Source organism: Ambystoma mexicanum, chromosome 12 (assembly GCF_040938575.1).
Source record: "Ambystoma mexicanum isolate Mex_15411 chromosome 12, UKY_AmexF1_1, whole genome shotgun sequence".
Lineage (NCBI taxonomy): Eukaryota > Metazoa > Chordata > Amphibia > Caudata > Ambystomatidae > Ambystoma > Ambystoma mexicanum.
The window spans coordinates 643,733,118-643,746,090 of NC_090936.1; the positions used below are offsets into that span (position 1 = coordinate 643,733,118).

Genomic DNA, 12,973 nt, shown 5'->3' on the forward strand with positions numbered 1-12,973 from the left:
TTCGGTGGACATCTTCTGCAGGCACGGCTATTCATCCACACACATTAGAGTGCAGCCAAAACCTACGACACAATCGGTCTAGCTGGACACATAATATTATTAAGTTTACTTACACCAGATTTGGCACAACACCTCTGCCATTGGGATACAGCGACAACCTATGACAAAAATGTGGTCTAGCAGAACACATAACAAGTCTCTTGCACTCGCACACACTTGTGACATCCCAGCACCCACCCACATGCCTGACCTCTTGGGTTGCTTACTGAAGCCTAGCCAGCCAATCTAATCCCTAATCCTGGCCAAATGCACTGTGAAGGGTCAGAAATGAGAGGCAGTGACAAAGTTGTAATGTTTTAAACATTAGTCATTTTATTAAAATACAAAGGGTTTGGATAAAGGCCTATCTGCCCCATCCTAAATAGTTTCCCTGCCTAGAAAACTAAAACTAAAGCAAGCTGACCCTGTGTCTAGAATGTATCTGATAAAACAGAAGGTGGGTGAGGCGTGCACTCCCGGTCCTGGTCAATTAAACCTGTTGCAAAAAATAGGTCGCTGGGTCACATCCCAAAATGGACAAATATTCACAGGGTTAGATCCCTTCTGCTGAAAATCAGGTACTCTGTATTAACAGGGTTAGATCCCTTGCTGCAAATCAGGTAGTCAGTATTAACAGGGTTAGATCCCTTGCTGCAAATCAGGTAGTCAGTATTAACAGGGTTAGATCCCTCAGCTGCAGTTCTGTGGTCTGTGGTTGTTCTCCTCCTAGCGCTTTCTTATCTCAAATAATCATCAGGGAGGCTGTTAAGCAGGTGTATCTAATTAGACTCAAAGGATTCTGGTAGCTGTAGTGAAAAAAGTTTTTTTCTGTTCAGGTTGCCAGGGATTTGACCCAGCTACTTATTTTTTACAACAGGTTCAATTGACCAGGACCGGGAGTGCGCGCCTCACCCACCTTCTTTTTTGTACTGAATGCTATGGCATCCCGGGCTCCAGAGGCAGCGCCACGGGGTGACTGTGCCCCACTTTGGAGAATCATAAAGATGGTTCTCTCCCCTCCCCCAAATTTGGGAAGGACTTGTGCTTTGGAGGGGTGTCGGTTGCTGGTCACCTGAACAGAAAAAAACGTTTTCACTACAGCTACCAGAATCCTTTGAGTCTAATTAGACACACCTGCTCAACAGCCTCCCTGATGATTATTTGAGATAAGAAAGCGCTAGGAGGAGAACAACTACAGACCACAGAAATGCAGCCGAGGGATCTAACCCTGTTATTACTGAGTACCTGATTTGCAGCAAGGGATCTAACCCTGTTATTACTAAGTACCTGATTTGCAGCAGAAGGGATCTAACCCTGTGAATTTTTGTCCATTTTGGGATTTGTCCCAGCTACTTATTTTTTACAACAGGTTCAATTGACCAGGACCGGGAGTGCGCGCCTCACCCACCTTCTTTTTTGTATAGAATGTATCTGACCCTTGCACAAAAACACACAATCAAAAGGTGCAAGTTAAATGTCCCTGTTTAAAACTCAGCAAAAAGTGATTAAATGCAACAAAACAATCCTTCTATCCAGGGGATGATTCCTTTCCCCTGAACTGTCTCAGGTAGAATGTTGAGAGTGGTCTTCTGTTCAAGTAATGTTCATTTAAGATTAGAGGACATGTCTTTCACGTAACACTTTGTTAAGGATGATAAACAGTGTCTTTTGCATGTAATGTTATTAGAAAGGATGGGAAAAGTGTCTTTTTCTACACAGTAACTTTAGTGATGGTGTTTCAACACTTTCTTTTTTTTCAAGCTTTATTTATAATTTTCTTAATCACAATTCAGAGCAAGCTTCTGGACTTCAATAAACAAATCAACCAACCAACAATGTCATCAAAGTAATAATAACAGTACTAAAGTGTCAGCAGTACCAGTGCGAACAGCATGTCTAGGTATTATCATAATAACTTGAAGTGCTGAAGAATCTTTGGCTTGTGGGTACAATGTTCCTGGGATCCCAAGAATTGGACGATAGGAAGCCAGGCCGCATAGAACGTTTGATATGAGTCAGTGAGGATCGCTGTTATTTTCTCCAGAGCCACTAACGTCCACACTCGGACCCACCACTGTGCAACTATCGGGCCTTCAGATAGCTTCCATGAGATAGCTAATGTTAGTCTGGCTGCCACCAAAAGTTGCGTTATCACCCGTGCTGTCTGGCCCCTCAGTGGGTATCGTCAGCAGAGTCCCCCAAAACAATTACTCTCAGGTCCAATGCGAGAGCAACCCTCGTGAGGTATCTTATGTGCGAGAGTTTCTCCTTCCAATACAATTGAGATTGAGGGCAAGATCACCATGAAGGTCCCAGCGTTCCTCTCTCCCCACTTCCCCTCCAGCACCTGTCTGAGATCTCAGCGTTTATTTCATGCAATCGACTCAGCGACACTTACCACCTAAATAAGATTTTATACCCACATTCCTTCATCCCAGCGTATCGAGACACCTTGTGGGTTCTTTCCCAAATGTGAGACCTGGATTCCAGCTGGATATCAGTTCCCAGTTAGGCCTCCTACTTCAACATGTAAGGTACTATATCTTAATCCTTAGCCGGGTTGCGCAGTCTGTAACAAGTGGCTGTTCGCTTTGAACTAAGACCCTCTCACAGTGTAAGCTCAATCCCTTTAGGTTCCCTTGTCCTCATACCCCTAACGTCCCTATTTGTGACCCAGTTGCAGAGCTGCCTATATAGGAACCTTTCCCCTTCACTGCAAATGTAACCTTAAACGCTTTGAAAGACATCAGAACCGAATCCACATACATGTGGCCCAGTCGAAGTTTCCCAGTGGTCTCCAATGTTGAAAAGGGGCGGCTCCCTATTCCAAAACTGAATTCTGGATTTTCCAGCACCGGGTCTGAGGTCCCAGTCCCACCGGGATTCCCAGCATCCGTCTTCCCATGTCCCATTACCAAAGGGAAGCCTTGGTGGTGATTAAAAGCTTGCCTCAATCCTCCCAAACTCTAAAAGTGAGAAACAGGATGTTTCCCAGAGGTATAGATGTGGCCTCCTGTTCCAGTTCCACCCACCTCTTCCCAGATCCCCCTATTAGGCAGAAACCTGTGCAGTTCCCTTAGGGAGCACTGCAAAAAGTTTAAGACTACAGGAGTTAGCAGTAAACCCAATTGGTAGCAGTCTGCACCACCCAGATTTACCTGGTAGCTGTGGCTGAGCAGTCAGACTTCTCTCAAGAAGAGTTAGGCAGTATATAGAGCATACACAATAGGGCAGGTAAATACAGTAGAACAAGCAAACACTGACCAGAGCTTTGGTGTAAAAGATATATAATTATGTATTTAAAAACACATCTATAAAAACACACTGGCACTAATATCAAGCAATTTCAAAACACAGTTAGTAAAGTATATTCACTCCCTTCGCAGAATATTAGACAGGTCTTAAGTAAAGCACCACTTATTTTCAGACAGCGGTGAGCGCTTAACGCAGATGGCACTCTAATACTTCGGGTACAAGGGAGAGAGAGGCAGAGCATAAATTGAAACAGATCCCAACACTTTCAAAAGAACATGGCAAGAGAGGAAGGCAGAATAAAACCGTGAAGTTAGAGTTTCAGAAAGCCGGACCCGCTTTAAGAGGATCAGAATGGAATGTGTCCAAGGTCACACGGTTAAAAAGTGCTCAACAGACTCGAAAAGGTTCAGAAAGGAGTTGGACCAAAAGAAAGGGACCAGTTAGATGGTCAAGAGACCAGCCCAGTCTAGAAGGTTAAGGATTTACTGTCACCTTGTAGCAATCTATAGAAAGGGAGGCCAGGCGGACACAGTACCTTGAAATTGTGAGAACACTCCAGCGGGGGCAGTTGTTCCTGGCAGCGGTTGCGAGTCAGTGCTTCGTCCGGCAGAAGAGAAGATCTAGTCGGGGAGGAAAGCAGAAGATCGTTGTACTGCCAGGGAAGAAACCAGCCGCGGAGGTTCTCGATTCAAAGGAGCGGCCCTTTTATTCGCGGTCCAGGGGTAAGTGGCTATCCGGTTGCCAGGGTGCTTAGCACGGGCAATTCGACCACTAAACCTCCTGGTAGGCGAAAAGGAAAGCGAACTGGTTGTCCCCACCAGCTCAAGGGGAAGAGACTCTCCGGCAAGAAGATCTCCTCTGTCGTCGGTAAGTGGTGAGACAGTTCAGCAGGGCTCCACCGGTGGTGTCGTCGTTGCAGGTCGGCTCAGCTTCTCCCTCTTTGGATTTTTAGGTCCTGTGACGACTTCTGAAGTTCCATTCCCCAAAGCCCTGCTTTTATGCAAGAAACCCCCATTCATTCAGCCTAGCTGTCAATCAAACATGCTAAGTGGTGAGCCGGCCGGCTCATCGCTTGGGCCAGTCACACAAGAGTGCGACTTGAGTTGCCAAGGCAACTCAGTCCAGGGTGCCTAAACCCCCGCCCACACCCTCTCTGGTACCCAGACAGAGTGGCACCACTTTTGGAGGCCTCTGTGGAGAAGCCCGCCAAAAAGTGGAACAAAGGGCTCGACTTGGGTTGGAGTCATAGAAGAGAACACAATCGCGATTTTAGAATCGAGTTCTGGCTTAAATTACCAACCAGTGAATTAATATTAAATAAATAACCCGGCGGTATGTTCGAGGATATAGGAATTAAATAATTAAAGTTGGTAGCCTCGAACAATGGGAAAATCCCATAGAGATATATTCGCGGTCGAATATAAAAAGTAGTATCCACTTCCACCAGCCAAAACTCGACCAGGGGGGATGGAGACGTGCCCCCTCGAATAACAGACCCCGGGGCAATCGAATTGCCCCGACCAGTACGTCCACAATATGATGGTTTGTACTGGTTTCTGTTTATAATTTGGGACTAGTAAAGCCAATGGTGACTTTACATGCCCTGGGAGACAGTAGTCAGTCCCAGGGTATGGAACCTATGGTGGGGTGTCACTATGACACCCCTGTGTCACTGCACTGAGGGTGCTGTGTAACACACATAGTAAAAACACATGAGACCCTATGGAGTAAAAGACCCCATAGCCCATAAAACACATTAACAGTCAAAGGAACCCCTCAAATCATGTCCAAGAGTGTGAGGAAAAGTCTCACTCTTGGCAGGAGAAAAAAATAAACCCCAAAAATCCAGCAAAGCTGCTGGGGGACTCAATAGGTTTGGGAAATTAGCCCTTACAGAGAATTCTCCCTAACACCCCCCTCCAGTCACACATATATCTGACTTGAGCTTCTACGAGATCTCTCTTAAGGGATCCTCAATCCTCATTGCCAAGGTAATCGCACCAGCACCTTCCTACATAATCGGGGTCTCTTCCCTCTCCAAATCAACTTAAAATTCCTCCCCTGTAACTGGGAGATAGGCTTTGCTGGAACCTTGACTGTCAGGGCGTTGAACACATATAGCAGTTTAGGTATGAGAGAATTCTTGACTGCTGCCACCATTCCAAGCCAAGAAATGTATTGTTGCTCCCATCTTCCTACATCCTCCTCGCATTCCCTAAACAAGCTTGGGAAGATAGTCTTATATAGCGTGTTGGCCCTGGGAGTTAAGTAAATTCCTAGTTATTTCATCTTGTATGATACCCAACTAAGACTCAGGGAAGGTAGAATGTCTTGTAATGCCTCGTCTGGTTCCTCAATACTCATTCCCACAGATTTCCCGTAATTAATAGAGAACCCAGAGAAAAGCCCCAAATTGCCTCCAACGCTCAAGGGATTGACCGCGTCGGGTCAGTTAGATATAAAATGATGTTGTCAACATATAGCCTGATCTTATGCTGATCAGCCCCCACAGTAATTCCCGAAATATCAGAGTTCACTTATTAAATGAGCTAAGGGCTCCGTAGCTAAAGCGAACAGTAATGGGAACAGGGGACAGACCTGTCTAGTGCCCGTTTTGATGGTAATCGTGCCTGTGTGGGTCTTGCTTACCGTTACCTGTGTAGATGGAGCTGCAAAGCTAGCCAACATCCACTTACAAAATTGCGGACCAAAGCTGTAGACCACCAGAACCTCCTGCAAGTAGGGCCACGCCAGACTGTCGAAAGCCTTATTCATGCCCAGGGACAGCACTACCGCTTTCTGTTTAGTGCGTGCCCCCACTTCTATCAAATTCAGTGCCCACCATACGTTATCAAATGCTGTTCTGCCCTTTATAAAACCATACTGGTCTTCATTAACCAATTTTGGCAGAATCCTGGCTAGCCTGTTAGCCACGATTTTTGTAAATATCTTCACATCACAATTGAGTGATGCTATAGGCCTGTAGGAAGTGCATTCTACCCGGTCTTTCCCTGGTTTCAGGATAAGCAATGTCCTAGATTCCCCTATCATTCCTGAGACCCGTGACTCACCCCAAAGGAATTAAACGGTTTCACCAGCGGGGGCACTAGTTCGGCTTGGAAGGTTTTATAGAAGGCATTGGGGAAACCGTCCGGGGCCTGGCCTTTATTACAAGGGAGATTTCTGATGACTATATCTACTTCCAGGGCTGTAATCAGGATTTCTAGTGTGACCCTACCTGCTTCTGATAGTTTAGGGAGCTGAAGTGGATCGAAGGGAAATTGGGCTGCCCCTGGATTAGAGCTGTCTCCCCTGAGAAATTCAGTGAAATATGATTGAAATATCTGTCCTTTTCCTAGTTCATCCCAGGTGAGAGTTCCCTGCCAGTTCTGCAAAGCTCCAATTCAGTTGCGCGGTTGCTCTTGTTTGAATCTGGTCACCAGGATTTTATTTGCCTGGTCCCCTCTAGTGTATGAGTGTTGCATGACATGCAAAAGGGATTGTGCAGCTGCACCCACCTGATGCGCCTGTATCTTAGCCTGTGTCACCCAGAGTGCCCTGAGCAGTTTTACTGTGTTCCTCTGCTTGTGCTCCCTTTCCCTGGTCAGAAGCTCTGCCTCCAGCATTTATCGCACGCAGGCCTTATCAAGGGCCAGGGCTGCTGCGTTCCCTACTAGTTCCCCCTAAACACTGCTTTTCCCATATAACCAGTCCTAGGCCCAGTTCCCTGCTATCATTCTGTCTAAAATAGTTTTCTATTACCTCACTCATTGTTAGGGAGAATTCTCATAAATGGCTGATTTTGTCATGATCTCTGCTTCCAAACGATCAGGACTTGCCCGACTCCCTTGGAAGCAGACCCATAACCCCGGTTCCGAGTGCCAGCCAGTCCCAATTGGGACCTTTTGGACCCTGTCCTGGCGCCAGTGGCACCAGGCTCATAAAGATGCCCAGTCCCAGCGCTGGAAGCGCCAGGCTCATAATGCTTGGGTGGACTTACCTGCAGCAGACCATGCTGCTTACTTACCTGCCAGTTGAACCCCTGATCCTCTTCTGTTTGGGACTACTTTTCCTGTTGGGTGGGGCAGGAGCCACTCCCTAGGTTCAGAACACTGGAACTCTTCTGGAAAACAGGAACTCTTTTCTTACCTAGGCGTGGCTGTGGAAGGAGACACCTAAGCACTACAGGAGGCTATTTAAACCACACCCGATGGATGAATCTTGCTTTGCGTTATTCTGCATTCTCTGCAGCAGAACGCTCATCGTGTCTTCTGCTTCTGATCCTGGGCCTAAGGGAACAAAGGCTTACCATCCTGGAATCCAGTCTTCAACAGCACCTGTAAAGACAAAGAAAGAACAGGTTAGCACTACGGTCTTCAGTGGCAGCGCATCTCTTACCTGGTCCATCGGCTGTCACCAACGCCTCGCGCTGCATTCCGGCATCTGAAAGACAAAGGCTTACCTACTGTTCGCATGCTCCGGAGGTCTTCGCACTGCATCCCGGCATCTGAAAGACAAAAGCTTACCAGCTCTTTGCACGCTCCGGAGGCCTTCGGCGCTGCATCCCGCATCTGAAAGACAAAAGAAGGTGCGTTTAAAAACATTGGGCAACTTTATTACTCACGTGCCATTACTCCTTCCCACGCCGAATCCAGTGGGTATTCCAGCACCCTTCAGCTTCTCTAAAGCTCTGAACTTGTACCTGCAAGATAAAAGGGACAGTTAGTGAGCATCGTGAAGCAGGCTACAAGCGCTTACTTACGTGCTTCCAGGCGCTTCTATTCCTCACGCGGGTTCGATCCTCAACTCTCATCAGCCCGCCATCCGCCATCGCCGGAACCCTGCAAAACAAGAGATATCATTACAAAAGACTTTTAAGACATTTAAAGTGCCCAGAACTTACCGTTCGTGCAGTTAACGACGGACAGCAGTCCTCTGAGGTCAAGAGGCCTGCACCCTTATCCAGTGAAGAAACTGGTTACGGCACCCTGCCCCGAGGCAGATGGAGAGCTCGGCGTTCACTTACCTAAGGTGAGGGTGTTAACCTTTGGGGTTCTACAGGAGAAGAGAAAGGGAAGAGGAGAGAGGCACCCAATAACCCCAGTTCATTAATCCCATATTTTCTATCTGCCGACATATTACTCTTCGACTCAGACATACAGTGCACAGAGGTCCAGCCCAAAGAGCCAACCGTGTGTTACACATCACCTTTGAAGATACGGCATTCACCCAGTCAAGACCGGCGCCTCTGCGGGAATCAGGTGAGCGTTACAGATTTCCCTTACCTAATGAGTCCCTCAGCAGCTTTGCTGATTTCTAGGGTTTATTTCTTTCACCTGGTAAGAGTGTCAGCCTTTTTCCCACTCTTATGTGTTTTGCTGTGTGTAATTATACCATTTGTGTGATCTTGGGCTCTCGAGCCTCATCTACTCCATGAGCATCAGTTTTGTGTGTGTTACACAGCACCTTCAGTGCAGTGACACAGGGTTGTCTTTTAGACTTCCCCTGACTCCATTTTTCTGGGACTGACTATTGTCTCCCAGAAACATGTAAAGTTGCCATTAAATTCATGCAGTCTCTTTAAGTCGCAGACCCAGTAAAACCCATTTTACATGGAGTATTGGAAAGGGTTAATTCTTTTCCCTTACTGTCTGTTTCTCTTGGAGCACTGTTTCGCTCCCTTTTCATCAAGACTTGGCTGGTGGCAGTGGTAACTACCCTATTTTTCTACCGCGGTTATCTTATATAACCATGGTATTGTTTTGGGCTATTATATTAGCCTCGAACATAAACCCGCTTGACCAAATATATTTTATTTCGGCTCCGGCTGGGTTTATTCGCCATTTCTTTTTGTAAAAGTCTTTCACGTGTTTTTCTCTGCGCGCCAAACCGGGGTTGATTCCTTTGTTCACTGTCTTTTCGCGGGTTTTTGCACAGAAGCCCTCCTTAAGGCACCTGAAAGTCTGGGTAGGCAGGATGTGAGGGAGGCGTTTTAGGACCCCTGCCATGGGTTCCCTTGGTAGCCCAAGTTGCACTCCTGTTTGATTGGCTGGGTGACTGTCCTTGCCAGGACAGCCACTCTGCAGTGTGATTGACAGCCAGGCTGCATGAATGGGGGAAAACTGCATAAAAAGCACTTCTCTGGGACTGGAAAGGCAGAGTCGCCACTGGAACGAAAGAACCAACGAGGAGCTGACAGAAGAGGACCCCTACAACGACAGAACCGCCCGGTGAAGCCCTGCTGCAGGTCCGAATCTTCAGAATCTGACGACAGAGAAGACCTCCAGGAAACCTCTTCCCTTGAGCTGGTGGGACCAACCAGTTTGCCCAAACTTCAAGCCAGGACCCCTCCTCTGGTCGAATTTGCTATATAAAGCTACAGTGGGCCGGATAGCCAGGAAGGTCGGACCCTGCTTGGATTTTAAGGAGCGCACCTTTTATTTGTTGCTTTGCTCTGCTGCTGGTTTCTTCCCTGGGTAGTGCAGGACCCTCCAGTCTTCCTACTTCTTGTCAGTCCAACAGTCGCTTCAGGAACCGTGAGCCTGCAGAAACTACCAGGAACGCCCGCCTCAGCTACAGCTTCCTCTCCGCTTTAAGGTACTGTGCAAATCCGGTTGTTTGTTTCGTTCAGCCGCGGTGAAAGTGTTTGAAATCTTTCTCCAATCCGAGGGCTCGTCCTTATCTTCTCTTTGAACTAACTTTTCTGCCAACCAACCTCATCCGGAACCCGTGAAACGAACTTTACCGCAAACTACCCTGAACTGTGTGATCTTGAGCAAAAGACTTTTGACCTATTGACTTTGGCCCTAAGCCTTTTCTATCTGATTCTATCACTGTAGTTCCTCTTGTTCAATTGCCCTGAGTACTTAGCTGTTGGTGTGGTTCAATTTCTATTAACTTGCTCTTTCCCTCTGTTAGGCAGAATCCTGTGCAGTTCCCTTAGGGAGCGCTACAGAAGATTAAGACTACAGGTATATGCAAGAAAATCCCCTTTGGTATCAGTCTGTACCACAAAGATTTAGTTGGTAGCTGTGGCTAAGCAGTCAGACTTATCTCAAGAGGGAGATGAGCACTATTCAGGGTTTACACATTAGGACTACAGTACTATGGAACAAGGAAACACTGACCAAAGATTTGTATCAAAAAGAATATATATATTTATTTTACACACTCTGATGTTCACACACAAATCACTATTATTAAAGCAAGTTAAATCAGTCAAAGTATACACAACTCCCTATTTAAATTGTAGACAAGTTTGAGCACGAGTGAAAACTGAGCAAAATGGCATAGTGTTGACTAAGCAGAAATGTCACTCTAACAATTTCTTCAGAGGGAGGGAAAGGACAAGTTATACAGGTTTAGACTCTTTAACACACCAGCAACACTTCCCAAATAGATTGTGAACAAGTTAGGCAAGGCAGTACATTAGCATATGCAATACTGAGGTGAAAACCGCAAAATGGCACTACACAAGTTTAAAAAGGGGAAGGAAAAAGGTGGTTATAAGAGTTATGTGGACCAACACATTTCTAGGTGAGAAGCAATCTAGAGAAGGCAGTTGTAACAGATTTAGCCAGAGTCAATAGGCGTGTGCCAGAGTCAATGTACAAGGCAATATGCCCAGGATCAAAATGTTCTAGTAGCTGCAGCCAAGTCTTTGTTTAATGATTTGAAAAGGCGGTTGCAGAAGGTGAAAGACAATGTTAGATGAAATGGGCGGCCAACCCAGTAGGTAAGTAAAGGATTTAAAACACCTTTAGCGATACCCAACGAAACGGGAGGCCTGGCGGAACAATGTACCTTAAAAGTGGAAGAGGCTCCTGCGGTGGTGGTTGTTCCTGGCAGTTCCTGCAGTTCGGGAGATCCAGCAGACGAAGAGACTCTCGTTGTGGAGGAAGTTTCGAGTTACTGCACTGCCCATGGCTGAAACCAACCGCGGTGCTGCCAAAACGAATAAAAGATACGCTCCTTTAAATCGCGGTCGTGGTGGACGGGTGCCTGGCTGTCTGGTCTCCGAGTGCAGTCCACTGGCGATACGACCAAGGCAGGTCCTGGAAGGCGATTGGCGAACTGGTTGGCCCCACCAGCTCAAAGGAAGAAGACTCTTGCAGAGGAAGATCTTCTCAAATCGTTGGAGAAAAGTGGTGAGGATCTGCAGCAAGGCTTCACTGTTGGTTCAGTCGTTGCAGATGTCTTCGGCTTCTCTCCTCTTCGGCTTCTTAGTTCCAATGGCGACGTCTTGTCCTCCAGTCCTCAGGACCCTGCTTTTATGCAGAAAGACCCCCATTCATACAGCCTAGTTGTCACTCAGACAGTGGGGTGGCTCTCCTGGCGGGAGAACCCCCCAGCCTATCAGGGCAGAGTGCGACTTGGGTTGCGTAGGCAACCCTGTCCAGGGTGCCTAGTCCCCCTCCCACACATCCTTCTATCCCAGACTCAGTGGCGCCGAGAGGAGAGCTTCTGTGCAGAAGCCAACCAAAAGGACGAACAAAGGATCCCGACCCAGGTTAGGATTTCAGAGAAAGACACGAGAAAGAAATATTATTAAAGTTCTGGGGGAAAGAAAACACCGGATTAAAGTTAATATTAAAATAAACCGGCGGTATGTTAGAGGCTGTCAGCAAAAGTGGTAGCCTCGAACAATGGGAAGATCCCATAGGAAAATATTTGCGATCGAATATTTACGGTAGTAACAACTGCCACCAGCCAGAAACTTTTGAGAGAGGGACTATACGGTACCCCCTCGAAAATGAACACTAGGGAAAAACTATTAACCCTTTCCAGTACTTCCATTGTAAGATGGGTTGTACTGGTTTAGTTCACAATTATTGACTAGTAAAGTCAATGGGGACTTTACATGCCCTGGGAGACAGTGGTCAGTCCCAGGGTATGGAGTCTATGTTTGGGGGTCGCTACCACACCCCTGTGGTACGGCACAGAGGGTGCTGTGTACCACACATGCGGAAAAAGATGATTCCTATGAGGGTGAGACAACCCCCATAGACCATAAGAACACAAGATAGCCTAAAACATACACTAGCAAATTCCCTAAGAGTGGGAAAAAAGGGTCTCACTCTTAGCAGGAGAAAAAAATAAACCCTACATATCCAGCAAAGCTGCTGGGGGACTCTATAGGTAAGGGAAATTAGCCTTAGAAGAGAATTCTCCCTAACACATTCCCTTTTAAATTGCTGCCATTTTGCTCCCACTTCATTTTGTGAGCTTAACTTGTCTGGAATTTATGGGAAGTGGTGTGGTGTATTAAGAGTGTGATTTTTAAACTGCTTTATGATAGTGAAATGTTATACAGCTGAAGAGTAAATAAATGTATATTCTTTTGCTTGAAAACCATGAGTCAGTGTTTGCCTGAATCATAGTAATGCTGTCCTTTGTGTAACTATTTGATACTGCTCACTTACTCTTGTGATAAGTCTAGCTGCTCAGCCATCGCTACCACTTTAACTGTGTAGTACAGGCTTGTACCAAAGGTGAATTTGTACTGTCACTTGTAGTCTTAATTGTGTGTGGTGTTCCCAAAGGGTCCTGCATACAATTATGCCTAACACTCATCTCCCTCCTTATCGTTGTGTCCCGCAGGGCTGCATTGTTTAACTTCCAAGGAGCTTTCTCCAGGGGTGGTGCTATAAGTCCCTGCAGGGTGCGTGTTACCGGGGTA

The 12,973-nt window shown here is 46.7% G+C and overlaps 1 protein-coding gene across 4 annotated transcripts in view; it reads left to right on the forward strand.

Annotated features, from left to right (window-relative positions):
* The window catches only part of KMT2E (lysine methyltransferase 2E (inactive)), a 3,564,841-nt gene that overhangs the window by 1,747,299 nt on the left and 1,804,569 nt on the right, over positions 1–12,973 (forward strand). The gene's annotated exons all lie outside the window — the stretch shown is intronic.